Raw genomic sequence first — 27,231 nt, forward strand, 5'->3', positions numbered from 1 at the left:
TAAAAATAATCTACTATACAAGATTAAAAATAATCTGCTATACAAGATTAAAAATAATCTACTATACAAGATTAAAAATAATCTGCTATACAAGATTAAAAATAATCTACTATACAAGATTAAAAATAATCTGCAATACAAGATTAAAAATAATCTGCAATACAAGATTAAAAATAATCTGCTATACAAGATTAAAAATAATCTACTATACAAGATTAAAAATAATCTGCTATACAAGATTAAAAATTATTTGCTATACAAGATTAAAAATAATCTACTATACAAGATTAAAAATAATCTGCAATACAAGATTAAAAATAATCTGCTATACAAGATTAAAAATAATCTACTATACAAGATTAAAATTATTTGCTATACAAGATTAAAATTATTTGCTATACAAGATTAAAAATAATCTACTATACAAGATTAAAAATAATCTACTATACAAGATTAAAAATAATCTGCAATACAAGATTAAAAATAATCTACTATACAAGATTAAAAATAATCTGCTATACAAGATTAAAAATAATCTACTATACAAGATTAAAAATAATCTGCAATACAAGATTAAAAATAATCTGCTATACAAGATTAAAAATAATCTGCTATACAAGATTAAAAATAATCTACTATACAAGATTAAAAATAATCTGCAATACAAGATTAAAAATAATCTGCAATACAAGATTAAAAATAATCTACTATACAAGATTAAAAATAATCTGCTATACAAGATTAAAAATATTCTGCAATACAAGATTAAAAATAATCTACTATACAAGATTAAAAATAACCTGCAAAACAAGATTAAAAATAACCTACTATACAAGATTAAAAATAATCTGCTATACAAGATTAAAAATAATCTGCTATACAAGATTAAAAATAATCTGCTATACAAGATTAAAATAATCTGCTATACAAGATTAAAAATAATCTACTATACAAGATTTAAAATAATCTACTATACAAGATTAAAAATAATCTACTATACAAGATTAAAAATAATCTGCTATACAAGATTTAAAATAATCTACTATACAAGATTAAAAATAATCTACTATACAAGATTAAAATAATCTGCTATACAAGATTAAAAATATTCTGCAATACAAGATTAAAAATAATCTGCTATACAAGATTAAAAATAATCTGCAATACAAGATTAAAAATAATCTACTATACAAGATTAAAAATAATCTGCAATACAAGATTAAAAATAATCTGCTATACAAGATTAAAAATAATCTACTATACAAGATTAAAAATAATCTGCAATACAAGATTAAAAATAATCTGCTATACAAGATTAAAAATAATCTGCTATACAAGATTAAAAATAATCTACTATACAAGATTAAAAATAATCTGTAATACAAGATTAAAAATAATCTACTATACAAGATTAAAAATAATCTGCTATACAAGATTGGTGTGTGTGTGTATACGTGTGTGCGTGTGACTGTGTGAAAGATTTCACTGAGTGTTTTTATTCTTATTCTACTTTGATGTATGTAAAGGCTTGTTTTATTGAACAGAGATATGAACTGAGATATACATAAATGTTTTTAATCATGTAAAGAACTTTGTGTTGCTGATAGCATGAAAAGCACTTTATAAATAAAGTTTGATTTGATTTGATTTGATGAAGGCAGTGTCAAAATTTGTATATAAAAAGAATGGCTCACAAATGAACGGCTCACATCTGTGAATCAGCTCCCATCGTTCATTTAAAAGAGTCGTTCAAAAGAATCGATTCGTTCATGAACGTCACATCTCTAATAGAAGCAAGATAAAATAAATAAATAATGACGACAGCAAACAAAGGAAAAAAAACAAAAGAAAGAAAATGTTGGAAGAACAGACCGTACTTTATGAAAGGTTCATAAGAATTTTAGCGTATATGTGAGTCTTCAAGCCTCATAGAGACGTGAGGGTTTTTTTACACACGTTAGATTTGTACATACATATACACACACACACGTAATAATAAAAATTAAAAATAAATCCCTTTGGAGATTGTACGTAGTTTTCAAATTTCATATTAATGATGTCATGATGACGTCAGGAACTAATCAACTAATCTATTTTTATAGGCTCCTCACAAATCACCTGCTTCTGCTGCTTCAGAAGCTTAAACGTGTCGGAGGTGAGACCCTCCACCTGAAACTGTGACACTCTCACAGCATTTACATATTATTGGCACATCCATTTCACACGGTTTCAGCCAATGTGGATGATCCTGTGTCTTTGAGACGACGCTCTGCCGCACACGCTGTCATCGCTATATTTCCATCTCTGTGTGGGAGACAGAACCACAGAGTCTCTGTTTGTTAGCTTGCTGCAGGCTCTGCCAAAAAACACAAAATCAAAAATGAAAGAGGTGAGAAAATAACAGAGGGAGGAATGAAAACATTGGGAACCTTCCTGAATCATTCCATATGAATAGTGGGATGGAGTGGGAGAGCTAACCTTCATCAGCATGGCTGCCTCGACACGCAAAAGAACGGTGTCAGTCGGCATCACCTCAAAGTGATCCAGCATTTTCCTTTCAACACAGTTGTTTTTAGCCTGATTACCTGCTCTCATCTGAAAAAAACATATTTTAAAATGAATGTTTATACACTAGGCCAGACTCACATGAACGCATTCAGTCCATTGGTTCTGTTTTGAACTTGACTGTAGCGATGAGTGCTGTCTTTGATATTCAGACTACCCTTACTGCTCTAAATTGGGCTCTCTGCAGTCTAATTGCAGCAGCCAAATGTCTGTAAACTCACTTCACTGGCCAAATATTTATATAGATTTATTTAGCTTAGGGCCCTAAAATCCTTTTCAGGTATGCCTTTCACCAAAATGACCACTTAAAGCAGTACTACTGAACTTTGGATTTCTCACTTTGCCACTTAGCAACAGCTTATTCAGCATCCGTCTTGCGTCCTGTCTCTTCTCTGAGCTCTCTCCAGTCAGTAAGTCAGTCCAGTGTTGACTCCTGTCTTGTGTCTTCCTCGATCCCTTTCTCTCTTCCTTTTCCTCTTTTCCTCCGATAATTCTATCTTGTATTTTCATCCATGGTGTGTTCAAAATGGCCAGTGTGGATATCCAGTTCCAGTAGCAAAACAATGCTTTCACATTATACTCCAGGCTGGATAAAAATGTTTGTGAAGCAGTATATCAGCCTCAGGACACTGTAGGTAAACAACAGCCTCAGGAATGTACAGTATGTAATAAGGACCAATGTGCCATCAAAACAAGTTAGAAGCACTGAGTTTTAATGTAGGAAAATATCTAGTGTTGATTTAGGAAGCAACCCTTAAGTCCTTCTGCTGTTTTTCACATTTCTATGCAGGAAAACCCACCACGAGTATTTTTTTTTTTCCATCACCAAATCCCTAATTCACTTCGTGTTTTTGCTTCTTTGATGAAGTTGGTTCATGTACTGTACTCAGTCTTCTCACAAAATACAACCAACCACAGATTTTTTCACTTCCTACTTCTTGGTTGCGCTCTGAAGACTACTCTTCTTCCACATGTAGGCTGGTACTACGACCATTTTTACTGTGCAAATAGATATAAATAGTTATTTGTAAGCTTTGTTAATATAAACTGGGCTCCAGACTAGGCTTTTGCATAGGCTGTGCTGGTGTACGTAATTTTTTATTTGTGTGCAGCCAAATTTCCACAGCGTTGCTTTCAGCACTATGTTTTCATATGTTTTAAGGCTCTTTGATCATGAATTTAGTGATTTATTAAGTACCTCATTTTTTCAGGGGAATGTGTCCAGAAAATATCCTAAATGTCATATTTGTTTATTAAAATATTTTTCCGCAAAAACAAGGCTGCTCTTGTTTTCAGGTAATGTTCCTTCTTATCAGCCAGTTTGTTCTCAGCCTGATGTTTTGCCAGAAAATTCTATTCTATTCTATTCTATTCTATTCTATTCTATTCTACAGTCATTTGGCAGATGCTTTTTTTCCAAAGCAACTTACATTTAAGAGAAAGAACAACACAAGCATGAATTCAACCAGGAGGGACGTCATCATTAAGTGGTAGTCAGACTGCTGGAGTCCAGGTGGACCCAGGTGGACCCAGGTGGACCCAGGTGGACCAGGTGCTGTCATGTAGAGCTGGAGGCAGGGCTTTTTTTTTTTTTTTGTAAGTCATTTTGTTTAAATACAAACATTACGATTTCATTGCACAACATCATCTTGTAAGTGCAGCAGCTTCTTCAGTACCTGGTTGAACCAAAGATCTGGACAAATCTTTCTAACTCATTCTGAGTAGAAGAGTTAAGCTAAGTGTGGAAATGCTCCTTAAACAGCTGAGTCTTTAGCTTGCTTTTAAAAGTGGATAAGGACTCTACGGATCGGACGGAGTTTGGTAGATCGTTCCACCACCGGGAAACAACAGAGGAGAAGAGTCTAGCTACTGATGTGGCGCCACCTTGTGGTGGGAGCACTAGGCGTCTTTCACTGGCAGAGCGTAACTGTGGAGAGGGAGTGTAGCTCTGGATTAAGGAGTGGAGGTAGACCGGAGCCGTTTGGGTTATTGTTTTGTAAGCCAGAAGCAGAGCTTTGAATCTGATGTGCTGCAGCTGGAAGCCAGTGAAGAGTTCTCCCTCAGACCCGTAGTCAGACTGGTTCTGGTGGAGACACTTGAGGTTGCTTTGACGCCAGTCCTGGGAGTTGTGTGTCCACCCAAGGTCTTCAGGAAGGAGAATTCTCTCAACATAACTGTTTATCCTCTTGCCTCCGCAGAGTCTCTTCCGACTTCATGCGAGTCGGAACGACCACTCTCATCACTGGCAAGTATGCTCATTTCCCTTTAATAAATTTAGTTATACTTTTCCTCATTTCAGACTTTTTGTAATTTTTCTGCAACAATGCTGCATTTAATTTTTGTCTAGAGCCACTAAGTGTTGGATTTCTTGATTATCTGGGTAACTTTTGTGCTTCTGCTGGCCTCTTATCCACTGCTGAACTTCTGGGGTAGATTTAAGCCCCATCAGTTCAGGTGATGCCATATAGATGGGGGGCTTTGGGGGTCTAATGACAATAAACTCTCATCCAGCTTTTCATGTTCATTTGGCTCAGGATCTGTACTATGGAAGCGATTCTGTACCTTATTGCAATTTAAAATGAATTAACAGACATGCTTTTTCATTTTCAGAATATAGCTGCATTTTTTTACTCATAAATAAAATGAAGAATAAATTATACAAACTGCATTTTCATTTTCTTCTCCAAGACTGCTCATTTTGTAACTTTTGTAAATTAAAATGATAAAGAAAAGGACATTTAAGATTTAATTTTCCAAACATGCCCCAGGAAATAGGTACCAAATTCAATTTGAAATGTCAAATTTTAAAATTAAAATGCATTAGCAGAAAGCCTTTTTCATTTCAAGGTCATAGGTGCATTATTTGATTCATAAATAAAATTAATAATAGATCATCCAAACTGCATTTCAACTTCAAAACTGCTCTTTTTATGACACAACTAAGAACATTTCAAATTTAATTTTGGTACCTATTTGCTATCAGTCATATGAGGAGTTGACTGATATTCCACATTTTACAATTTATTCCACATTCAAATGGTCAAATGCTGTAATTCTGTCTGTATTTTCCACATGACAGAAATAGAAGGACCCTACTGATGCCTGGGTAGTTACCCAGAGTCATGACAGCTGCACAGACAGAGCTGTATTTGTCTTAGTGAAAAACTGTAAGCCCATATTTCTGCATCTTGAAATGATATTTGACTCACCTGTGTTGTTCTACATCGTACTGGATCTCTAATGTGGGCCAATTACAATTTCAAACCAACACACAGCGCAGTGTACAACTCTGGATCAGAGCCAATCAGAGGAGATCCACTCTTCTCTGCCTTTAGCTGTCTTAATTTCTTTTTAATCACATTGTCATTCTTCTCCGAGCTTAAAGGGAAAATCAACACAGAATATGCAGACAGACATTCAGGGAGATAAAAGTCCTACACCTAGACCTGAGAAATGTTCGGTGCATGTGTGACACACTCTTTGTCTTAGGTTGCTTTTAAAAACTGAAACTTTTATGACTTGAGTCAGATCTACAGATATAGTGACAGCAGACTTGACTGCGATGTTTTGGTCCTTTATTCAGACCAACTAAAATGTCAGTTAAGGCTCTTTCCGACTGTAGGAACCTTTTGCAGTTCCTATAACCTTTTCAGGAACCAGGCCGTTTTTTCGCGCATTCCGACATATAGGAACTAGGGACCAAAGCCCCCAGTTCCTAGAACCATTTTAGCTCCTGCTCCAAGGCAGGGTCTGAACGGGGTTCTATAGGAACCCTCATGACGTAGGTGTTTGGTGACTGGTAGCTACGCCCCTTGCCAGATTTCCGCATTTTGTGTCCCCGCCAGATTTAGAAAACACGGTTGCACATACGGACAAAAACAAGAACAGAGCAAGCGATAAATGGACCGACGAGGTCGAAGCTCTTCTGACCGTCTACGCCACAGAGGATCTTCAGAGAGGTTTTGATATAAAAATATTCCTGACGATCAGCTCTCAGTCAGAGAACGCGGGATAACGCGAAGCAGCGCACGTAGAAAACTCACACAAGACTACAAATAAGTTAAGAACCACGACAACCGGAGCGGGACGAACCGAAAAAACTGTAAATTGGACAGTTTGTACCACCGACATGTTTACTCTGTCAACGCCGCAACAAATGACTCCTGCGTGCGGCAGGAAAAGCCAGTGTGATATGCAGAGCAAATACACACATGTATACGTTATTTTTGCTCTGCTGTATTCACTATAAAAAAATAAATGACTTTGTAAAGAGTCTGAAGTTTTCAGTTTGTGTCTGTTAGATGTGCTTTGGCCACATCTATAAAATATTAGCTAATAAAAATATTGAGTAGTTATTAACTTATCACAGCTATGAAATATTAAATAATCCATCTTTGGTCGCTACGTTTTAAGTCTTATCCTGGGTGTAAATTACGTTAGTTTATCAACTTTATAATATGCTCCATATCACAGAACGAAGTTTATCATGTTTAACCAAGATCTGACACAAATACACACCTGTAAACATTTCACCACCCTTTTTATATTTTTACCTTCATATACGCTAAATCTGTTTGACTATGTCCTCATAATTCTAAACCATAAGTCAGTCACAACCAACCCTCCAGTGACGGATTACTCCTCCATCTTTCTACTGATGATTCCATAAAACACACAAAGCTTAAAGCAGATAATGAGATCTTTATTTTACATGAAATGATGCATTTTCTATGGAACATTTTCTCTTTAAATGTGTACATCATGTATACATGTATGTTCTATCTGTGGAACTTCCAGAACATGATGCTTATTATGAAGAGGTGTGTTGTGATTAGCTGGAAGGCAGGAGGTGAAGCATCCAGGCTGTTCTCCATCTCCTTCAGTATCTGCAGCAGGTGGTTGTGTCCATCCTCTCCAGTGCAGCTTCAGGCGGCCACAGATGGACTGAAATGTCTCCCTGGATATACAGAAATTCTCTATCTACTGCTCATCGGTAAAATTGAGAACAACCTTTTCCCACTAGTTATCAGCTTTGCTCCGGACCAGCCGGACGGTGAGGAGTTCAATGAGCCGCAGCAACGTCTGAAACAGAACACGAGTTACAATAAACCTGCCGTCTGAAATATTTACTTATTGTAATCTGCTCAACGCAGACAGTAGAAAACCGTCTGAAATGTTTACTCATAAGACACGTATACAATCAGCACATGTTTAATAAGTTAAACTTACACGTCGTCTCCTTTGTCTGCGGCGGATCTCCTGCCGCTGGATTCTTCATCTTCTGACTTTCAGGAGCCTTCCAGCCTCGACGTGAGACGCCTGGTTGTATTGTCCATCAGTAACATCTCCATCAAGCAGAGCATGAACACTACGATCTCTTCCTTCTCCGTATTAGCTTGCCGTGTTGTTTTGTTTTTAGCGGGTTTTGTTTTGTTGTTATGTGGCGCTAAAGTCACACGTCGCTGTCGCAGACGTATGCGTCACATCGGTCCCGCTACCGCCCCCAACTCATGTACGAATGCAACATGAAACAGTTCCCCTGGAGAAGGTAGTTCCTAGAACTAGGACAGTTATTAGAACTGCGTTCTTAGAACTTCTCTGTCGGAATGCGCCTTTAGATGATATCATCAGTTTCAAACCTGGGATTTATTCTCACTGTGACAGGTAGTGTTTACAGGGGATGTTAAAGGGTTTCCAAAGTGACATTTGTACCTCCATTTATCCATTTTCTTTATACTTGTTTTATCCTGGTCAAGACTGAGGGGAGCATCCATCCCAGCTCTCACTAGACGAAAGATGGAGGAAACCCTGAACACATCACCAGTCCATATAAGATGAGCACAAAAACACATGCAACTATGAACGCTCACACTCACATCTATAGTCACCTAACTTAACAAGCATGTCTTTTGACTGTGGGAGAAAACTGGAGCACCTGGAGAAATCCCACACAGCGCACAGGAAGAAGAAGCAGGAAAGGCCCCCAGACGAGATTTGAATCAGAAACCTGCCTGGCTGGGAGGTGACAGTGCTGTCAACTGGGTTATACAAAGTCTGTGTGAGGGAAGATGGATCAAACAGCGCTTTTGCACAGGAAAATGAGCGAGGAAATGAACCCTGAAAAGGCTCACATATGAAAGGGATAAAAAATAGTGTATTTCATTTGAACTTCTTATTGATCCTTTAAACAAAATCCAAACTTTTTATTTCTTTTTAAATATTTTTTATGGATAACAATTAGCTTAACAATTGAAGGTGCCACTTCTGTTACTTAGGACTGGATATTGTCTCTAATTTGCACACTGAGATCTGCTGTCGGGTTGTCAGGTGAGCGACTGTGTTTTATTGGATTATAAAGTGGGTGTCCTCCTCCTTCAGTGTTTTGCGGGTAAGCCCAGCAGAAGCTGCCATGTGCCTAGCTGCGGTCCAAATGAAGTCCTTTCTTTTGTGCCAGAGTCACTGATTACCCACTGCAGGAGCTCGGGAGAGACCTTCACCACCTGCCAGTGGGCCTTTTGCTCTAACATCCGTCTCCCAGAGCAGCCTCGATGTTGAAGTGGCAATAAAACTTCAGCAACTTCAGCCAGATGGACTTCAGATTTCCTGCCATGCTTTTGCATGCCTGGTATAAACTTGAAATGCTTCAGCGTCTTCGGCCTCCTCTACTGAATTCTTCCATGGAACAGTGAGCTCAGTGATGTAAAAAAGCCAGTGTGATGCTGGTGGAGCTCATTTCAGCAGGAAAGCAGAGTTTTTGTCCTCAATCTACGGCCATTCTCCAATCATGTGCACCGTTTGTTTGCCCCACAGCCGATTTTGTTAGCGCACATCTGGATTTTCCCTTTTATTTTTGAACAGATACTGTAAAGGCATGATGGGGTACATAGCGATGGTGTTGATGCATGATCACTGACAGTGATGTTATGTCTGACACAGAAGCGCTGAAGCTTGGGTCTAGTAAAGGAGCGAGTTCAAATGAAGCCCTCATCAAGGCCCGTGTTGTTTTTCTGAATTCTGTGACCAAAGACAAACGAGGCCCAGTTTCTCTGTAATCGCATGACTGCCTCATTGAAAATGCTGCAGAAAATACAACAAGTGTTCTGCATGATCTGAGGTCATTTCAAGGATACATCAATATTTATATATATATGTATATATGTATATATATATATATATATATATATTTATATATATATGTATATATGTATATATGTATATATATATATATATATATATATATATGTATATATGTATATATCTCATGTCTGTTCGGACATGCATGATGTTTTAGCAGCTTGCTAATCGTTTGCCTGCCTTGATTATTTGATTAAAACAACAGTGAAATGAGTAAAATCCAGAGTTTTCTTCAGAAATATGAGCTAATATGGAGCAAAGTGAGCTAGCTTATATGGGCAAAGTTTAGAAGAGACAACAAGCTGATGTTCCACAACTTTCCATCAGACGAGCTAACCGACCACCTCGTCTCTGGAAGAACTGGGTGACGTACTGTCCACCCCTCTGTTCTCTCTCCAGTCTCAGCTTTTTGTTTTTAAACTTCCTGATTTTTGAGGGATCCTGCCGTCTGACCATCCACTCGCGGTCTGTCTGTTGCTGCTCACAGCTGAAGGAGCAGGTGGACTGAACCATTTAAGAGAAATATAGAGGGGGGGGGGGGGGGGGGGGGGGGGGGTTCATAAATGTTTCCAAAACAAAGAAACTTAGTGATACCACTGCAGTGTAACTAAAATGTTTGTGTGATTGTAAGTTTATCATTGAGTATTAGATCATTTTGTTAGTATTATAATTGGACTGTTTTGTCTGCTGTGGATGTTTTTATGTTTTACAGAGACAAAATGAGTTAGAGAAATGAATTGGGATACGTTTGGTCGAGCTCTGGCAGCCTTACTAACAAATGAACTTATGTAACGTACCTGTGCAGGTTAATTACTGAGCGTTCCACCGAGGTTCCTCTTTGACTGGGATGTAGAAGTTTGTCCAGACCAGATCAGAATGAAAGCATCTGTGCTAAGAAATGTGATCCATGGTGCTGAAAGTATCTCTTAATATTTCTGTTTAGGATCTCTGATGAACTTATCTCACTCTGTCTGTTAATTATAAAGAGTGATTATTGGTTGAGTTTATTAGATGGATTTTGTGTTTCTTATCTGTTCAGTGTGTCACAGCTGATTTTGGCTGGATCCAATTTTGAATGTCAGCTAAATTTCTTTTTCTTTTATTTTCAAGTAGAGGGACTTTTTCTTTTTTTTTGGGGGGGGGGGGTATTCTTTACCTAATTTGCTTTGATATTTGCTAAAACTGAAATCCTTAAACAGGAACTGGCCATTCGATAGATCAATCACTCTGATCCTTTGATAGAGGCTGTCATCATCTCCTGGTGCTGGGACCTATTTTTGTGTTCAGAGAGGAAATTCACTGTTGCATGCATGCTACCCTGGTGGGCTGTCGCGAACCGTAGCATCGCTAACAAAGGAGATTTCTCAGCAGCTGATTGGTGGACTGGTGCACCAGAGCCCTACAGGCGCCTGCTTACGCTACAGGAATAGAGCTAACTCTTCCCACCTCCTCTAGCTGTCCTCTTGTCCAGGCTGGACAAAAGAAATCCGCTGCTATGAGTCACTGCATCCATGAGGCAGCAAGGCTGACCTTTGACCTGCTGCTTCACATTCAGCCTCATGTACAGACAATCAAGCTCGTTACTGATGCTGAGAAATGGTTTAACCTTGTCTAATTGCTTTTCCGTGGCCCCGCAGACCTTTGGCTTGTGGTGAAGTGTGATGTAAATTGGCTGAAATGTGCCATCAATTGTCCTGGTTGATTGTTTGGTTATTCTAAACACTAGACTTTAAACATCAGATTTACTCCAACTTCTTTCACTTCATGTTACTTTTAGTCAATTTTCTTTTCTTCTGGTTTGTTTTTCTGCTGATGTTTTTCCTGGGTTTAAGAGGAGGTAGATAGATAGATAGATAGATAGATAGATAGATAGATAGATAGATAGATAGATAGATAGATAAATAGATAAATAGATAGATAGATAGATAGATAGATAGATAGATAGATAGATAGATAGATAGATAGATATAACGCAACTTTCTTCCTCTAAATGTGTTCAGGAATCCAGATGAACTGAAAAAGAAAGCACTACATCAAGAATCATGCCTGGAACACAGCGCAGTGAAGTTTCACATTTAAAAATCCCGGCAACCAAACCCGGTCGTTTATCCCAGCTCCATGTTTTCGTTCCCACCTGTCACTCCAACTCATCCACAGTTCCATGTAACACCATGAGTCCCTGATCAAGATGATATATGGGGAGTCTTTTTAAGGATTAAAGTAAGTAGTAGTCACTAACTCCAGCTAGTTATCAGCAAAAATGTGTTTGTTATTGATAAAATAGCTGCTTTTATTTGTTTTAAAATCACAAATGGGACTTGTTAGCTCAGTTAAATTCAAACTTTAGCATGGTATTGAGTTGTTATTGTTGGTTAGCTCTGAAAATAGTGAGAGACCTGTTTCTTCTCTAGCATCAATGAAAAAGAAAGAAAGAAGAAAAAAAATCTCTTAATCATTATCACTCCATCACTTCTGTCAGCTGTATCCAGGCTGAGACGGGACAGGAACAGAGAGGACAGAGACGTCTGCCGAGAAGGTGAGTGAAAGATTTAACAGGAGTTCTATTATTCAAGAAATATAAAAATGTAAAATTATGTTAACTTGTCCGTTAGAGAGGACCTGGAGATCCAGAGATAGAGAAGGTGAAGCAGGTGTTTGGACAAAGAGATCAATCAGACCCAGACAGAAGAAGCAACGTCTTCCACTAGGACCAGACAGATGATGCTGAACAGCTGCTCATGAGATAGTTTTGGTGCACAGAATAGAACATTATTAATTTCTGTGGTGACAATGAAGGTGAAGACAGTCCAGAAAAATCTGGAATTTGGCTGTTCAGTGGTTAGTTGCATCAGAGCAGTAAGGTTCCTGGTTCAGTCTTGTCTGGAGTCTTTTTATGTAGACATCATGTTATTCCTGTGCATGAATGACTTCATCCCATTGTAGAGAAAAAAAGCATGTTAATTGGTAATTCTATATTGACTAAAAGTGAGTGTGAGTGACCCCAAACAGGATAAAGCAGGTATAAGAAATGAATGGATGAACAGACCTGCAAGTTGTCTAATAGAAAGCGGAATTATGAGGCTGTTCTTCAGTGGTGGAAAAAGGTTTTCTTATACCATCCATCTCAAATATTATCATGAAATATTTTTAAATTAAAAATGTTAAGCTTTGAGTGGCTTTTAAAGGATTTGATTGGTATTTTGACTGTGGCTGTACTAAAATAAATTGCACGTAAAGACCAAAGACAGATTCTTAATGCAATATTTCAAAAATACATGTGGTATCTGAAAACTTTTCCACCACTGTATGCAGGAGGTCATTGGAGCCTCCCTCTTGTCCCACTCCGCTTTGTGTCATTACATAACATCATATTACAGTGACTGGAGATCATTACAATAACTGCTCTTCAACGTTCCTTTATACCCATTGTCGTCATGACTTCACCACTGGCTGAAAGGGGCAACTTTGTATGTCACCTCTTGAGGGCTTAGCCCCCCCATCTTTAAATCTTAGAGACGTCTCTGGTGTTCAGTTGGAGGCTTCTTAAGTTAAATGAAAGACAGAAAAGAACATGTCGTCATCGATGCCAGCAGCCATCAGCCTCTGGAACAGGAATCAGTTGTTTCTCTGGTAATGACGAAAACTTTCTACAACATTGTATTTTCACCTCTTGGGATAAGTATTTTTCAAAATATAATTTAATTTAATTAATTTAATTTATACTGCAAGCCAGAAATGCAAATAAACTGAACTATCCAGAGTTTTATAATCACCAATAAAATAAACTTTTTTGTAAATAATTTTCTAGTTTAGACAAATGAAATTATCTCATGATATCTAGCAAACAAGCAGCTGATGTTTGAGGGACTTTTACTCTATATTTTATTTTCTCTCAAATACTGAATAATAAAAAAGCACCTTTTTCAAGCCAAAGTTTGACCCTGAACATTTAGACACAGTTTGACTGCAGACTGATGAACCTCGACCAACTGAGTCATGTCTCCCTCCTCAGGGGCTCCCAAGCATCTTACTTTTCTTTCTTTTATTGTTAACTTTTTCTCTCTCATGTCCACCTCAAAAATTTAAATCTAAGTGAACCTGCTTCCTCCCCCTCCCCTGCTGTGTGACTTTCACATTTTCTGTTTTCCAGTCTTGTGAATGTCAAGGCGTCTGCAGCCCATTCGTCATCCCTACAGATCCGTCTCCGTCTGCCTTTTTACTACACCTGCTCCGTGTGTTTCCAGTCAGTGGAGATCCTCGTACGGTGGACCCTGTCAGTCAGTGATAGCAGCTCATAGAAAAATCCAGCTGTGGCACCACTGGAGTTAGATTAGGAAAATAATTCTCCCTCATTGATAGATTTGGTGACTCCGTAATAAGTTTACATTTAACTAAGTGGGTAGCAAGCTAACATAAAAAGAAGAATAATGCTGAAATAATTCCTCAGCCTGGCTTGTTGTGAGTGGTTCTGTTTTTCAGGATTAACATGATATGATGGTGCACATGGTGAACATTGTTTCTGTTAGCAGTTGTGGTGGAAGAGCCTTCAGCATGTGTACGATCTTCACTGTCTTGGATAAAATGCATGCCCAAGGAGGCTTCAGGAGATCACCATGCTCACTTCTTTTTCTGCACTCCATCCTTCTCGGGTTAGTCGAAGCAGCACAGATAAATGAATATTGATGTGTGTAAATCTGTGGGTTGGTTTGCAGAGAACAACAACGACAACAAAAACAAAACGTTAATTTTAACGTGCTGCAGCACTTCGAATCACGCTGAAGATTTAAATATGAGTCATTGCTGCAGCTGAGGAGTCGGATGAAAACACCCCGAGGTGCAAAACACAAAAGCAGCAAAGTATCATCCTGGGAAAATGTCATGGGGAAAAAAACTAAAATTTTAGCATTCATCTGAGCCAGATGGAATTAATTTTAGTTCAGGTTCAGCATTTAGTGTGAACACTGAGTATTTAAGGTAAAATGGTTGCTCAGAGGCTCCTCGGCAGGCGGTTGGTTGTTGGTCATTCTTTCTGGTCTGTGTTTACTCAGGTCTGCTTAAGGCTTCTCCTCTGTCCCAAACATCCTCTTTGACGTGCTGTGAAACGTTCTGGTGATAGGCGCCGCGTGTTGAGTCACAGCGTGAAGTGGTGCTGATGAAAGCAGACGGTAACCTGACATTTATTGGGCTGATGATGGTTTCTTTTGCTTGAATGAGCCATTTGGAGGAGGAGGACGAAGCTGTCATCTTGGGAGGCTCTCTCATAAGTGGAGAAGCCATCTTCCTCCTCTGCCTCTGTACACAATTCATGCTTCATTTGCGTTTCCTCCAAACTCCCACGCTCCCCTTTTTCTCTCCGCTGCTCGGCCCTCGTGTCTGAATGTGTCAGCAGCTCAAACCGCTGTGGGAGATGATTTCTATTCAGCAGTTACGCCTGAATGGCAGAGCCAGACCTAAACAATTTGGATTTTTTTCTTTTTAAATGATCTGAATGATTATCTGAAGTGATAGCTGGATTTGTCTGACAAGTATTTATTTTATTTGAAAAAACACTTCCACACTTCTAAAGACAAAGAACTCAAACTTCATTTATCCAAACTCTTAACTATGAGCTAATCCTACTTTTATTTAAGATTTTCCAGAGCACATTCATTTACTAACACACTATGTTATATTTTAAAGCATAAGCCACTTTATATGCTCTTAGATTAAGATTAAATTTGATAGTAATTTTAAAGTTTTTGAATCGTGAGCTACAGTATCAGGACTAGTCTGGTTCTGCACTGTTATACAAGTACTGAAAAGGATTGAAGAAGAGGATTTTTATGTAAAAAAAATTATGAAGTGAAATAAATAAAAAAAAAAACAATAAATGAATAAATAAATAATAAATTAATTAAAAAATGAACCAAAAGGAGGGTGAATGCTTTTGTAAGCCACTCTATGTTGGAGAACTTGTATTTGTATTTGGTGCTCACCTTGTCCACCGTTGTAGTTACTACACTCACATTTCATGTGTCGCCATCATCTGGTCAAACTTCTGCACAGCTGAAGCCATCTCACTCAGCGGTGTTTGCCGACGCGACAGAGTGACTTTCGTCATCCCCACCTTTCAAAGCAGTTTGGGATTATTTCTCACACGTCTTCTGACAGTTTGATGTTAGCTGGTAGCTTCATTGAAGCTGAGGTCCCTGCTGGTTTTTGGAGGAAGAGACAGACCCCTTTCTGCCTTATGTGGCTTCAGGACCTACAGCCAACTGAAGGAAATGACTAATGACAAAGCCTGACAGGAGCCGCTTAACATTTCAAGCTGAACAGTTGCAGCTGTGAGTCTCACCACAGGACATCAGGATTCACGTGTCCTCCTGAATATGACATTTCTGCTGGTTAAAACCAGACCTGAACTGAAACTGCCTCCACCCCAGCCCCCACTCCTCCACCACCGTCACTATCTGATTTCCAGCAAACCTTTGTTATGTGTGACTCTTATTTGAAGCACCTCGGGGAGGGAAGCTCAATGCAGTTCAACAACAGATGAAAAGTAATTCTTACAACACTTTTTTTTCCACAAACAGCCAAAAAGAAGCACTCGGTTGCCTCAGTCTGCCTCTGGCCTTTAGCTAAATGATTTTCTTCCTGTGTGGAGGAGGTTATTACCTGCAGAGGTCCTTTATTAATGGTTTAATTTCTGTTTTCCCCACAATTTTCAGATGAGTGAGTTCTCACACATTGAACTGCTGGTGTTGTTCTGTTTTCGTTTGGATTTGTAGGTTTCTTTTAAATGAAAACTGACACCGGGAGGATACAGCAGACAGCGGCATGGATGCTTTAAACATGGACCACATTAAAGATGCATGCAGACATCTGGTGCCAAAATAGATAAGTGAAATGTGTTGGTGGTATTTCTTATAATTATTAGGTAGATACTAGATTTCAAAGAGAGTTGTTTGGACACATGAATGACTTGATTGACATGCCTGGGAGCCAATGGGAGGGACTGACAAGCTGTGTGATTTAGATGAGGTCGAGTCAGTTCATTCAGCAGTCAAGTGGAGGCCTGGTAGTTCTTTACATTCATGACTGTGATTAGGCAAAAGACTTTCTGCCCTAAAAGGACCCTGATATCTGTTTTAGTTTTATAAAGTAATGCCAATTTTTCTCTGGTTTCTGATATTAATGTGAATTTAGCATTAAGTGAACAGTTAATTCTCTTCACTTCTGCAGGATTGGTCCTTACCAGATTTTAAAATGAACTAAATACAAAATTGAACTAAAGTGAATTAACTGTAAACATAGTAAAACACCTTGAGCAACTTAAACTTTTAAACTTGGATTAAAGTAAGACATACATGACTTATCTCAAAAAGAGCTGCAGGTAAAACCCAAAACAAATGAAAACGGTCTTCTCCTCATGTTGTTATGGGACATTGAAACTAATAAACCTCATGAATAAAAGAGAGCTGTTTTGTGCCAGCATGCTGCATGGTGAGCACGCGTTTCACACTGATATCAGCAGAACGCCTTTCACTTTTTGTTTTATAGATTTACACACATTATATATATATATATATATATATATATATATATATATATATTGTCACTCTGTCAGGTGAACTTGTGTGCGCATGCCTGTGGGTTGGGGCGATCAGACGGGCAGCTGTGGTAACCAAGGAAACAGGCTGTGGATAGTAGTTCCTGACAAAAGGACCATTGTTCATGTTTCCCGACCTGCAGCCAGGGGTTATTGCCTAATTGTGGACTGCTGAGAAAGAATGAGGAGGACTTTATAAAGGAAGCAGGACAAGCCCAAATAAGCAACTACACTTAAGAAAACAAGCCCAAAAGCCAACAACCTGCAACTGACGACATTTCCCAGCGGCTTTACTGTAAAACATTCCCAAACCAGCTGACATGCTCTCTCTCTCTCTCTCTCTCTCTCTCTCTCTCTCTAGCTTGACCTTAAAGGAGCTATGCTGTTCTTTTAAAAATAAAGTTTAATAAAGTAGATAAAGTAGATTCACAAGCTTTACTTTGTTTTTATTAATTGATTAGTCATGCACATCCCTAGTAAGAACTGTTAAGTGTTATTTACTTTTTCATATCAATGGTTTGACAAAAGATCAGATCCAACTATTAAAGAATACAGAAAGGGACCTAAATCATCTTAAATAAATTCCTGCATCGTGGTCCCCAGGGGTTTTAAACCTGTTCATGTGGCCCTGGATCCAGCAGTCATGTTTTCTACCTGGCCCGGATGGACCCATGCTCTTTGGTCATGCAGGCTCTGGCTGGGGTTTTCTGGTGCTGTCTTCTTGGTGGGTTCGCGGTCACCCCTGTCTGGGTCTGGCTGGGTTTCGTGCTCCGTTGTGGCTCAGGTTGGTTCAGTTCTAGGGCACTCTTTTGCTGCTTCTGGTCATCGGAGGGGACGTGGTTGCATTTACACAATCGCACTCATCACTAAATACAGTTTATTCCTTTTTTTTTTTTATTTACTTTTGGCTGATGATGTTAGTCTTGTTATTCTCAGTTTGCCATCCAATGGGTGCTCCCAATCATTGTCTGCTTTGTTTTCTAACAGAGGCTGCAGGATGTTTTCTGTTAATTTACAAGTGCAGCAGCTTGCTGTCAGGTTTCTCCGACTCATTAGCCTGAGTACAACATTTCATTGGGTTCTTTTTTTTTTATGAGTGTAAAGATAAAGGACGTGGGCCCCTGTACAAATGCATGTGAAGAGTGGAAGCGGAGAGAGATAAAAAAAAAAAAAAAAAACAAGGCACCAAAAAAGACAAAAACAAAAAGGAGCAGTCAGACTACTGCATGTATTTACTGGATGGAGTATTTCCTCCCAGTGCAGGCTGCAGATACTAGGATGCTGGGTCGGAAGAGAAATATGTTGTGCCACTTCTCTCTGAGCCTAAGGATGATGATGTCACAGCATGTCGCCGCTAACGTCGTTCTTCCAGATTATCATCAAGCTTCTCCTGTTCTGTCTCTGCACCCCGCTCCTCAGCAGGCCAGCATGGCTGTGGCATTTTGGGGTTAAGTTGTAAGAGGGAGGTACAGCCAGCTTTCTGTGGGACATGATGCTTGCAGACACATGTCTGCTGACACTCAGCTGCCGCTTGGCTGTCATGTCAAGCTTCAGAAATGCTCATAAACCTGGTGGATGAAACACAACTGCACCTCATTGTTTTCACCTTTGTAAGCTCAATATCAGTCTGTGGGAATACAGTTTTTAGATCAATAATTGACTCTAATAATAAATTAAAACCTCTTAAAAAATGCAACTTAATAAAAAATGACACTGATGGTCTTATATAGGCTGTTATTTTGCATCTCATGCCAAAATTTAGCTGCCAGTGAAAAAAGATTTGAGCTTAAACCATTGGTCAATAAAGGGATTAACTGGCATCAACTTTGGGGTCATTAAAACAAAATTACAACTTTTTTGGGGTTGTGGGCAGATGCTCATGAGTATTTATAACAAAATATTTCAGTTAACAATGAGCCGTCTCTATCTCAGGCTGTAAATTAATGTCAGCTATTACTAACAGAAGACATCTCACAGCAACCAGAGCTAATTGTAAAACTTTCAGAGCCTTATTTCAAACGATGCTGTGATGAGACGTCTTTCCTGAACTCTTCTCTGCCTCATCATCCTCTGAGGCTGTCCCTTAACAGTGATGCTCATCTGTTCTGACAGCTGATTGGTCTACTAAACTCTGCACCCTTTACCCTCTATGCCTCCCACCCCACCCTGTGTCTTCCGGGCAATCTTCCTGCCTTGCAACAGATCAGCAAAAAACCTGCTGTCTGTCATCACACTGTCGCTGTCACAGGGAGAGGAACTGGATGTACCAACAGCTCACATGCACAGTCTGTCGATGCTGCTAACTTTTCAGAATCATGCTGGTATGATAAAAGGGAACAAGTGTTTCTGTCAGGGTCAGCTGCAGATATTCACTCCATTCAGTTCCTGTCAGGGTCCCTAAAAGATCTGGGCACTGGCAGATGAGGAAAGGATGGACTCTTGGACCTGTGTTGTGTGTAGGGGACGTGATAGACTAGTTTTTGCCTTTTTTATTCCTTATTTTCCCTTTGAGCATTGTGCTTATTTGTCAGGCCTCTGTTTAAAAGTTTTACACACACACACACACACACACACGGTTCTTTTGAATACTTTGAGTCATAGAAAAGAAGGGAACACTCGTGAGATTAGTTAAAAGGTGTAAGCTTCAGCATATGTGCCAGTGAAGATGAATAAAAGATGGCACAGCACAAACTGAAACATTTTCAGATTTGATTAAAAACAAACAACACTTTTACAATGATTTTGTAATTAAAAGAAAATGTTCATTAGTAATTTATTTCAATTTAACCCCCTCCCCCCAAAAAAGTTAACTTTTAAACACACAAAATCAAAGTTTTCAAAGTTTGAAAAATATATTAGAGGAACTCAAATACTTATCTAGCAATAACACGTTTGTCCATTATAATTTAAATATTTAACCTTCCACAGCATTTTATCAGGCTCCGCACATCAGAAACCATAACACAGAAAAATAATTAACCATCATAAATGACACTACACATACATTTCAATAAGCCATCTTTTCATATCTTTTAGTTATTCCATTTTTACTATTTGCTTAAATCTACCTATTGTTTGATATGTTTTCATTGCAGCTATTCCATTATTATACTTTAAACAAATGTCAGTATTTTCAGTTTGATGAACAGTGAGCTTGTTGGTTGTGTATGAGTGGATTTAGTTTAGTTTGAATCATTCTTATGACTTTAAAGAAGAGAATATTTATATCTGTGTAATGATGCAGTTGCAGCTCTAAACCTCTATCAGATCATAGGACAATATGTGAACATTATCTCTGCAAAAGTCAATTCAGATAAAGTGAAGCTGAATAAAATTAGAGGTTTAAGTACAGACAGTTCAAGTGAGGGCTCCAAAATGGTATGACTATGGAGATATGAGAAAAATATGTCCCTTGCATTACTGAGAAATCTATTCTAAACAATGTTCAGTAATTCATGAAGCGAGAATTAAACATATGAGTAACATCATTTAAGTTGCAGCATATAACAAGACCAAAGGTCAATGACAGAAAAATGTACCATATTATTAAAAAACTGTTTCTCTTGGTGTCTAATCACCATATTTTTTATATATATCACACTGTTTTGCTACTACAGACTGGGATGTGTTTAAAGCTGCAGCTACTCTGGAGGACTCTTCTGTCAGTGTACAGGATTATGCTGACTATGTGACTGGGTACATCAGCACTTGTGTGGATAACATTGTGCCCACGATACAAGTCAGGAAGTTTCCCAACCAGAAGCCCTGGATAAACAGTCAGGTACGTCACATGCTGCGTGCTCGCTCCACTGCTTTTACATCTGGTGATGAGGCGGAGTACAAAGTGGCGAGGTACGGACTGAGAAAGGCCATCACAGCAGCCAAGAGGCAGTCCAGAGACAAGCTGGACGGCTTCTACTCCACTGCTGAGTCTGGGCGCATGTGGCAGGGTTTGCAACACATCACCGACTACAGGAGAAGTTCCAGTACAATCAGCGCCACAGACAGCCTGCCTGATGACCTCAACACATTCTACATCCGCTTTGAGGCCTCCACCCCCCACACAGACAGGAGGGACCCAGACACCTGGACCTCCACACCCCCCTCCCCCTCACCAGTTGTCTCACCAGCCCAGGTAAATGAAGCCCTGAGGAGGATCAACCCACGCAAAGCGGCGGGGCCAGACAACATCCCTGGACGAGCCCTCAGAGCATGTGCCAACGAGCTGACAGACATTCTCACCTCCATGTTCAACCTCTCCCTTACCCAGAGAACTGTTCCCCCCTGCTTCAAGACCACCACCATTGTCCCTCTTCCCAAGAAGTGCCCCCCCACCTGCCTGAATGACTACAGGCCAGTAGCACTCACTCCAATCATTATGAAGTGCTTCGAGAGAGTGATGCTGACCCACATTCAGAACTGCCTGCCGGTCACACTGGACCCCCTGCAGTACGCCTACCGGCCCAACAGGTCCACCTCAGATGCCATCGCCGCTGCACTGCACATCTCCCTCTCACACCTGGAGAATAAAGACTCCTACATCTGGATGCTCTTTATTGACTACAGCTCTGCATTCAATACGGTCATCCCTCACAAGCTCACCCACAAACTGTTCTCCCTCAGACTACACCCCATCCTCTGTGACTGGCTTCTGGACTTTCTGACTGGCAGGCCTCAGTCTGTCAGGATAGGGAACAGAACCTCAGACAGTATCATCACAAACATTGGCACACCACCAGGGTGTGTTCTCAGTCCCATCCTCTACACCCTGTTCACCCACGACTGTGCAGCCTCCCACAAGGATAACATCATCTTGAAGTTTGCAGACGACACCGCTGTGATAGGACACATCACAGGTGGGGACGAAGCAGCCTACAGGAGGGAGGTGGCCTCTCTGGTGACGTGGTGTGAGGACAACAATCTCACCCTCAACACAGACAAGACCAAGGAGATGATAGTGGACATGAGGAAGGAGAGGAACCCTCATCATCCACTGCTTATCCGTGGGCTGGAAGAGGAGAGGGTGAGCAGCTTCAAATATCTGGGGGTCCACATCAGCGAGGACCTCACCTGGACACTTAACACCACACGGCTGGTGAAGAAGGCTCAGCAGCAGCTGTACTTCCTGAGGAGGCTGAGGAAGTTCAGCGTGTCACCGAAGATCCTCAGCAACTTCTACAGCTGCCTCATTGAGTCAGTCCTGACCAGCTGCATCACCGTGTGGTATGGCAGCTCTACTGTCACGGACCGCAAACGCCTGCAGAGAGTGGTGAAGACTGCATCTAAGATCACCAGGACTCCCCTTCCCTCTCTGCAGAGCAACTACCAGCGCAGAGTCCTCAGGAGAGCTGCCTCCATCATCAAAGACCCCACCCACCCTCAACATGGACTGTTCACTCTCCTCCCCTCAGGCCGGAGGTACAGGAGTATGAAATGCAGGACTAGCAGACTCAGAAACTCTTTCTTTCCCTCAGCCATCAGACTCCTTAACAGTTAAGAGCAGACTGGAGTCTGTAACAATGGACTGTACATTTACACATACTGACTGTTTACACTATCAATGCACCTTATTATTATTATTCAGTATTTGCACATGTATCATACCGTCTACCTCATGACAGTTCTTTTTTTGCACAATTACTCATTCAATGCTGAATGTTGCACAGTTTATGTAGCACGCTGCACATTATGTACATAGATTACTTTACTTACTTATATTTTACCTATAGTTTATATTTATGTTTACTCCTTTGCATGCTTTTCTTAAATTAGTCTTTTCTATATACTTTGAATATTTATGGCATTCGGTGTGGACGGCAAAGTAAGAATTTCACTGTACAGGGAAACCTGTTTCCTTACTGTGCATGTGACAATGGCTCAGTCCCAATATTCGCACTCCCACCCTTGTGCCCCTGGATTGCGCGTTCGCGTTGATGGGCGCGAGTGTGTAGTGTGTCCCAATTCTCCAGAGCGGAAGTTTGCCTCGCCCCCTTTGCACCCTCAGTCCACACTTTGGCTAAGTCCGCATCCATGCAGACTTCGCCAAAGCATATTACCCACAATTCATTGCTGCATGTGATGTTTTAAACTAAAAAAAAGTGGGAAAATGGCAATGTTTGGCGATGCAGATCCTGTGCCAGTGGCAAAAAAGTTTGTTTTTAAGTGTAAGTATTGAAATACTTCCTCTTTTACTATGCTATACTTGTGTAAAAATATTAGTAGTTTCCCCTGTTACTTGGAATGTTTTAAATATCTGTAAGTTACTAATAAAAGTACAGATATTTGTTCACAGACATTTTATGCTAACAATTTCATCAAATTTTGTTTTCAACAACTCATAAAGCAGCCAGTTTAATTATTTCATATACATTTAGTTTAGAATACAAAAGTTATTTATCCCTCTACATTTAAAATCATCCAACAACTTTACATAAATTTGTTCAGTAATTTATTATTCATGTATATTCATTAAAAACGTGTGGGGATTTTCTAAAAACTCATATTTTTTTACAGGGACGGATGAAATGACGTTCAGTTTTATTCGATTTAGGTCTGAAAATGACCATCTCTTCACTGGGCACAGAAATGCCTCTACTCAAGGCTATGAGTGAGTTTATGTCTGTAAACAATATTAAAATGTTTTAGGTAAATATTTAACAGATAGACAGACAGATATTTTTTCTAATTTAACATATGATTCTTGCAGCGAAATAATAAAAATAATGGACTTGGAGGGGAAAGTAACTCCTCAACAATGCAAGAAGAAATGGGAAAACCTAAAGAAAAAAATGTAAGGTAATTTGATTAACAATATGAAGTGTCTTTGCATCTGTGAGATTGTAGCATGTAAATATAATTTCTATCTTTTATATATGCATGTATTGTTATGTTAAAGACTTGTCACTTCCAAAAACTGGGTCAGGGACAGATGAGGGAGAAGTTACTGCAGCAACTTGGATTTTCTATGCTGCCATGCACGAAGCAGTTGGCCAGAGGCCATCCGTTAGACCAGTCAGCCTCTACTCTTCAGGGCCAAGCAGTGTAGTGGTCAGCCAGACGGAGAATGAAGACAAGGCGGACACAGCATCTCTGTCAGCAGCAGGAGCAGCGAGCTCAGAGGTGAGCTCTCCAGAAAGTTCTCCAGTTGTGACACTGAAGAGGCTGAGGAAAAGGAAGAAGAGTGATGAGAGTGCAGCAGAGGGCCTTAGGGAATGGTGTGAGAACATGGAGAGGAGGCAAAAAGAAGAAGATGATCGTGACAGAGTCTGGCTTAACCATTCCCAGGGACAAATGGATAAAATGCTAAATCTGTTTGGGAAACTTGTTGACCACCTTACCAAGTAAAGTGGTTAACAGGTTTTATTTTATCCATTTGCCCCAGAAAATGCACATGTTCTCAAAAATGTAAGCATCCAGTTATGTTTCTGTTATGTCTGCTCAGTTGTTCTTTACCCCCACAGCAGCTTTGACAATATTGTTAAACATGTAATAAACACATTTTCAGAAAAATACAAATGGCATTTATTTATTTACATATAATTTGTAAAAAAAAAAAGAAGAGCGTCGTAACAAGACATACACATTCTATTAATGATTAAGTGCAAGCAATATATTTTGTATTTTATTTTATTTTTAACCTTTTACGTTTATAGGCCACAGAAAAAATAAAGCTAATATTTTTTTTAGAACTGATTACAATTCAATATTTCAATTCATGTGAATATTTTTTCTAAAAATCTATAAGTTTGGTCTACTAAAATTACACACTCAATTTCAGTGAAATTTAAAAATGTTACTCTGATGACAACTCTTAAAAGAACGAGCCCACAATGGCATATAATACTTCATTGCAATGTTGGCTAAAACATAACAGCAAACAATTTAAATAGTCAACATTTTAACAGGAAAAACATTTTAAGGTTAGTGAGTTCCAAAACTAGATGTAATCATGTTCAAATAGGTGTGCTTGTAAAGTAAGTGGTGCAGAAACCTGGGCAGAGAGTCGTGCTCTCAGCATGCTGCCACTTGCTTCCTGTCCAGCATCTCCTGGAGGCAGTGGTGGGGGTTGATCATCCAAATCTTCTGGTTCAAGGACATCACCAGGCAGATATTATGTAGGAACGCACAGGCAGTTACCACTTCAGTGCAAAATGCAACCTTGACCTCTATTGCTTTAAACATGGTTGTGCGCCATCAAGCTTTCATCATGCCAAAGGCTCGTTCAATTACTGAACGAGCACATGCATGGCAGTTGTTAAATCTTTCTTGAACCCGGCCCTCAAGTGGCAGTTTGTAAAGGGGTGATAATGGCTATAGGCGACTGAATGCAGGGATATCCGCCATCACCCAGAATAAAAAAGCCAGGTGGTGGGTATTCAGCATTCACATACACAGGGCTGTTTTTAAGAACACGCGTGTCATGAACAGAACCAGGAAAACCAGTGAAAATGTTCGGAAATCGGCCAACAGAGTCACAGATGGCTTGCATGTGAATGGAATAGAACTGCTTATAGGAAAAGTAATCTTCTTTGTTTTGATTTGGTGGTTTAATTCGTATAAGACAGCCATCCACTGCACCTACAGCCTTGTCAAATGCTTTGTGTCGAGCTAAACGTCCAAATCCCTTCCCAATGTCCTCCAACTCCTCCTGTTTTGGATAACAGATGACTTTGTGTGCATTTTCCATTCAGACTGTTGACTTCGGCACAGAGAATGCTCTGGCTGCAACTCTGTATGAGATGCCATGTGCCAGCCAATAGATGAAGATCAGTATCTCCAGTGGATAACCCCAGCCGTGATCTTGATCTCTTTTTAAAACTCTCATCAAGCCATTCATTGAATCCCTTGTCAGGCGGTAGTCTGGTATCAGGTCTTGGTCAGGATCAAAGTACACCTGAAGAACTGGAACGGTGGAATTCAGTCTTGTGTACAGGAGCGGTGCTCTAGCCTAAAATTATATGGAGATGAAATTTAAAAAAAAATCTTACGTCTTATCATTTTTTTATTTTTTTTTTCTCAAATCAGAGTAATTACAATTACTTCTACTAGGACGAGTATTAGCCATTCAAGATGCAAGCGGGTGTGTATCTTTACTGCTTTTCATTGAGAAAAATATCTTCCCACCGGGCAATAGGGTAGTGATGGGCATCTTAGGAAACAGTAGCCCATAGCATTTAACTTACCGTTCGTACGAACTCCGGCACAGCAACGAGAGTCTGCTGTATTAGCCTCCTTTGGTACCTCCGCTTCTTTCTTCTCAATATTGTTGTTTGTTGCAGTTTTATAATTATTTTCATCAGCAAAATAGCGTACAAAACAACCGGTGCCGCCATCATGGATGTCGCAGAAAATACGTAAAGGCGCAAGTTGATGGCGTAACCATCACTGTCCCAATTCTCCTGTTTTCCCACGCTTGTAACCTGCACACTCAAACACTTACGTGCACTTCTACCAAGTGCACATTTCATAGGGGACCATAGGGTGCAGTGTGGGTATTGGGACAGGGCCAATAAACGCTTTGAATCTTGAATGGTTCTTCTTCTTCGTTTTTCACCGGTTGTTGCTATGGTTCTTCTTCGTTTTTTGGCGATTGTTGCTATGATTCTTCTTCTTCGTTTTTTACCGGTTGTTGCTATGGTTCTTTGTTTTTTACCGGTTGTTTCTATGGTTCTTCTTCGTTTTTTACCGGTTGTTGCTATGGTTCTTCTTCGTTTTTTACCGGTTGTTGCTATGGTTCTTCGTTTTTTACCGGTTGTTTCTATGGTTCTTCTTCTTCGTTTTTCACCAGTTGTTGCTATGGTTCTTCGTTTTTCACCAGTTGTTGCTATGGTTCTTCTTCTAAGTTTCAACGTTTGTCCGGCTCAGAGGACTAGATTGTATTTAAGTTACTGGACAGCATTGTCATGTTGTGCTGTTCCATGATTACATTTTCAGAGCAGACCGCA

General features: G+C 39.5%; 1 protein-coding gene and 1 long non-coding RNA gene across 2 annotated transcripts in view; both read left to right on the forward strand.

Moving 5' to 3' along the window:
• grm8b (glutamate receptor, metabotropic 8b) overlaps positions 1 to 27,231 on the forward strand; it is a 226,037-nt gene that overhangs the window by 11,230 nt on the left and 187,576 nt on the right. The gene's annotated exons all lie outside the window — the stretch shown is intronic.
• Positions 23,292 to 24,074, forward strand: LOC121648230. The gene is made up of 3 exons (XR_006011929.1): positions 23,292 to 23,451; positions 23,801 to 23,894; positions 23,994 to 24,074. It is a non-coding gene; the product is annotated as an uncharacterized LOC121648230 (long non-coding RNA).

Source organism: Melanotaenia boesemani, chromosome 10 (genome assembly GCF_017639745.1).
Source record: "Melanotaenia boesemani isolate fMelBoe1 chromosome 10, fMelBoe1.pri, whole genome shotgun sequence".
Lineage (NCBI taxonomy): Eukaryota > Metazoa > Chordata > Actinopteri > Atheriniformes > Melanotaeniidae > Melanotaenia > Melanotaenia boesemani.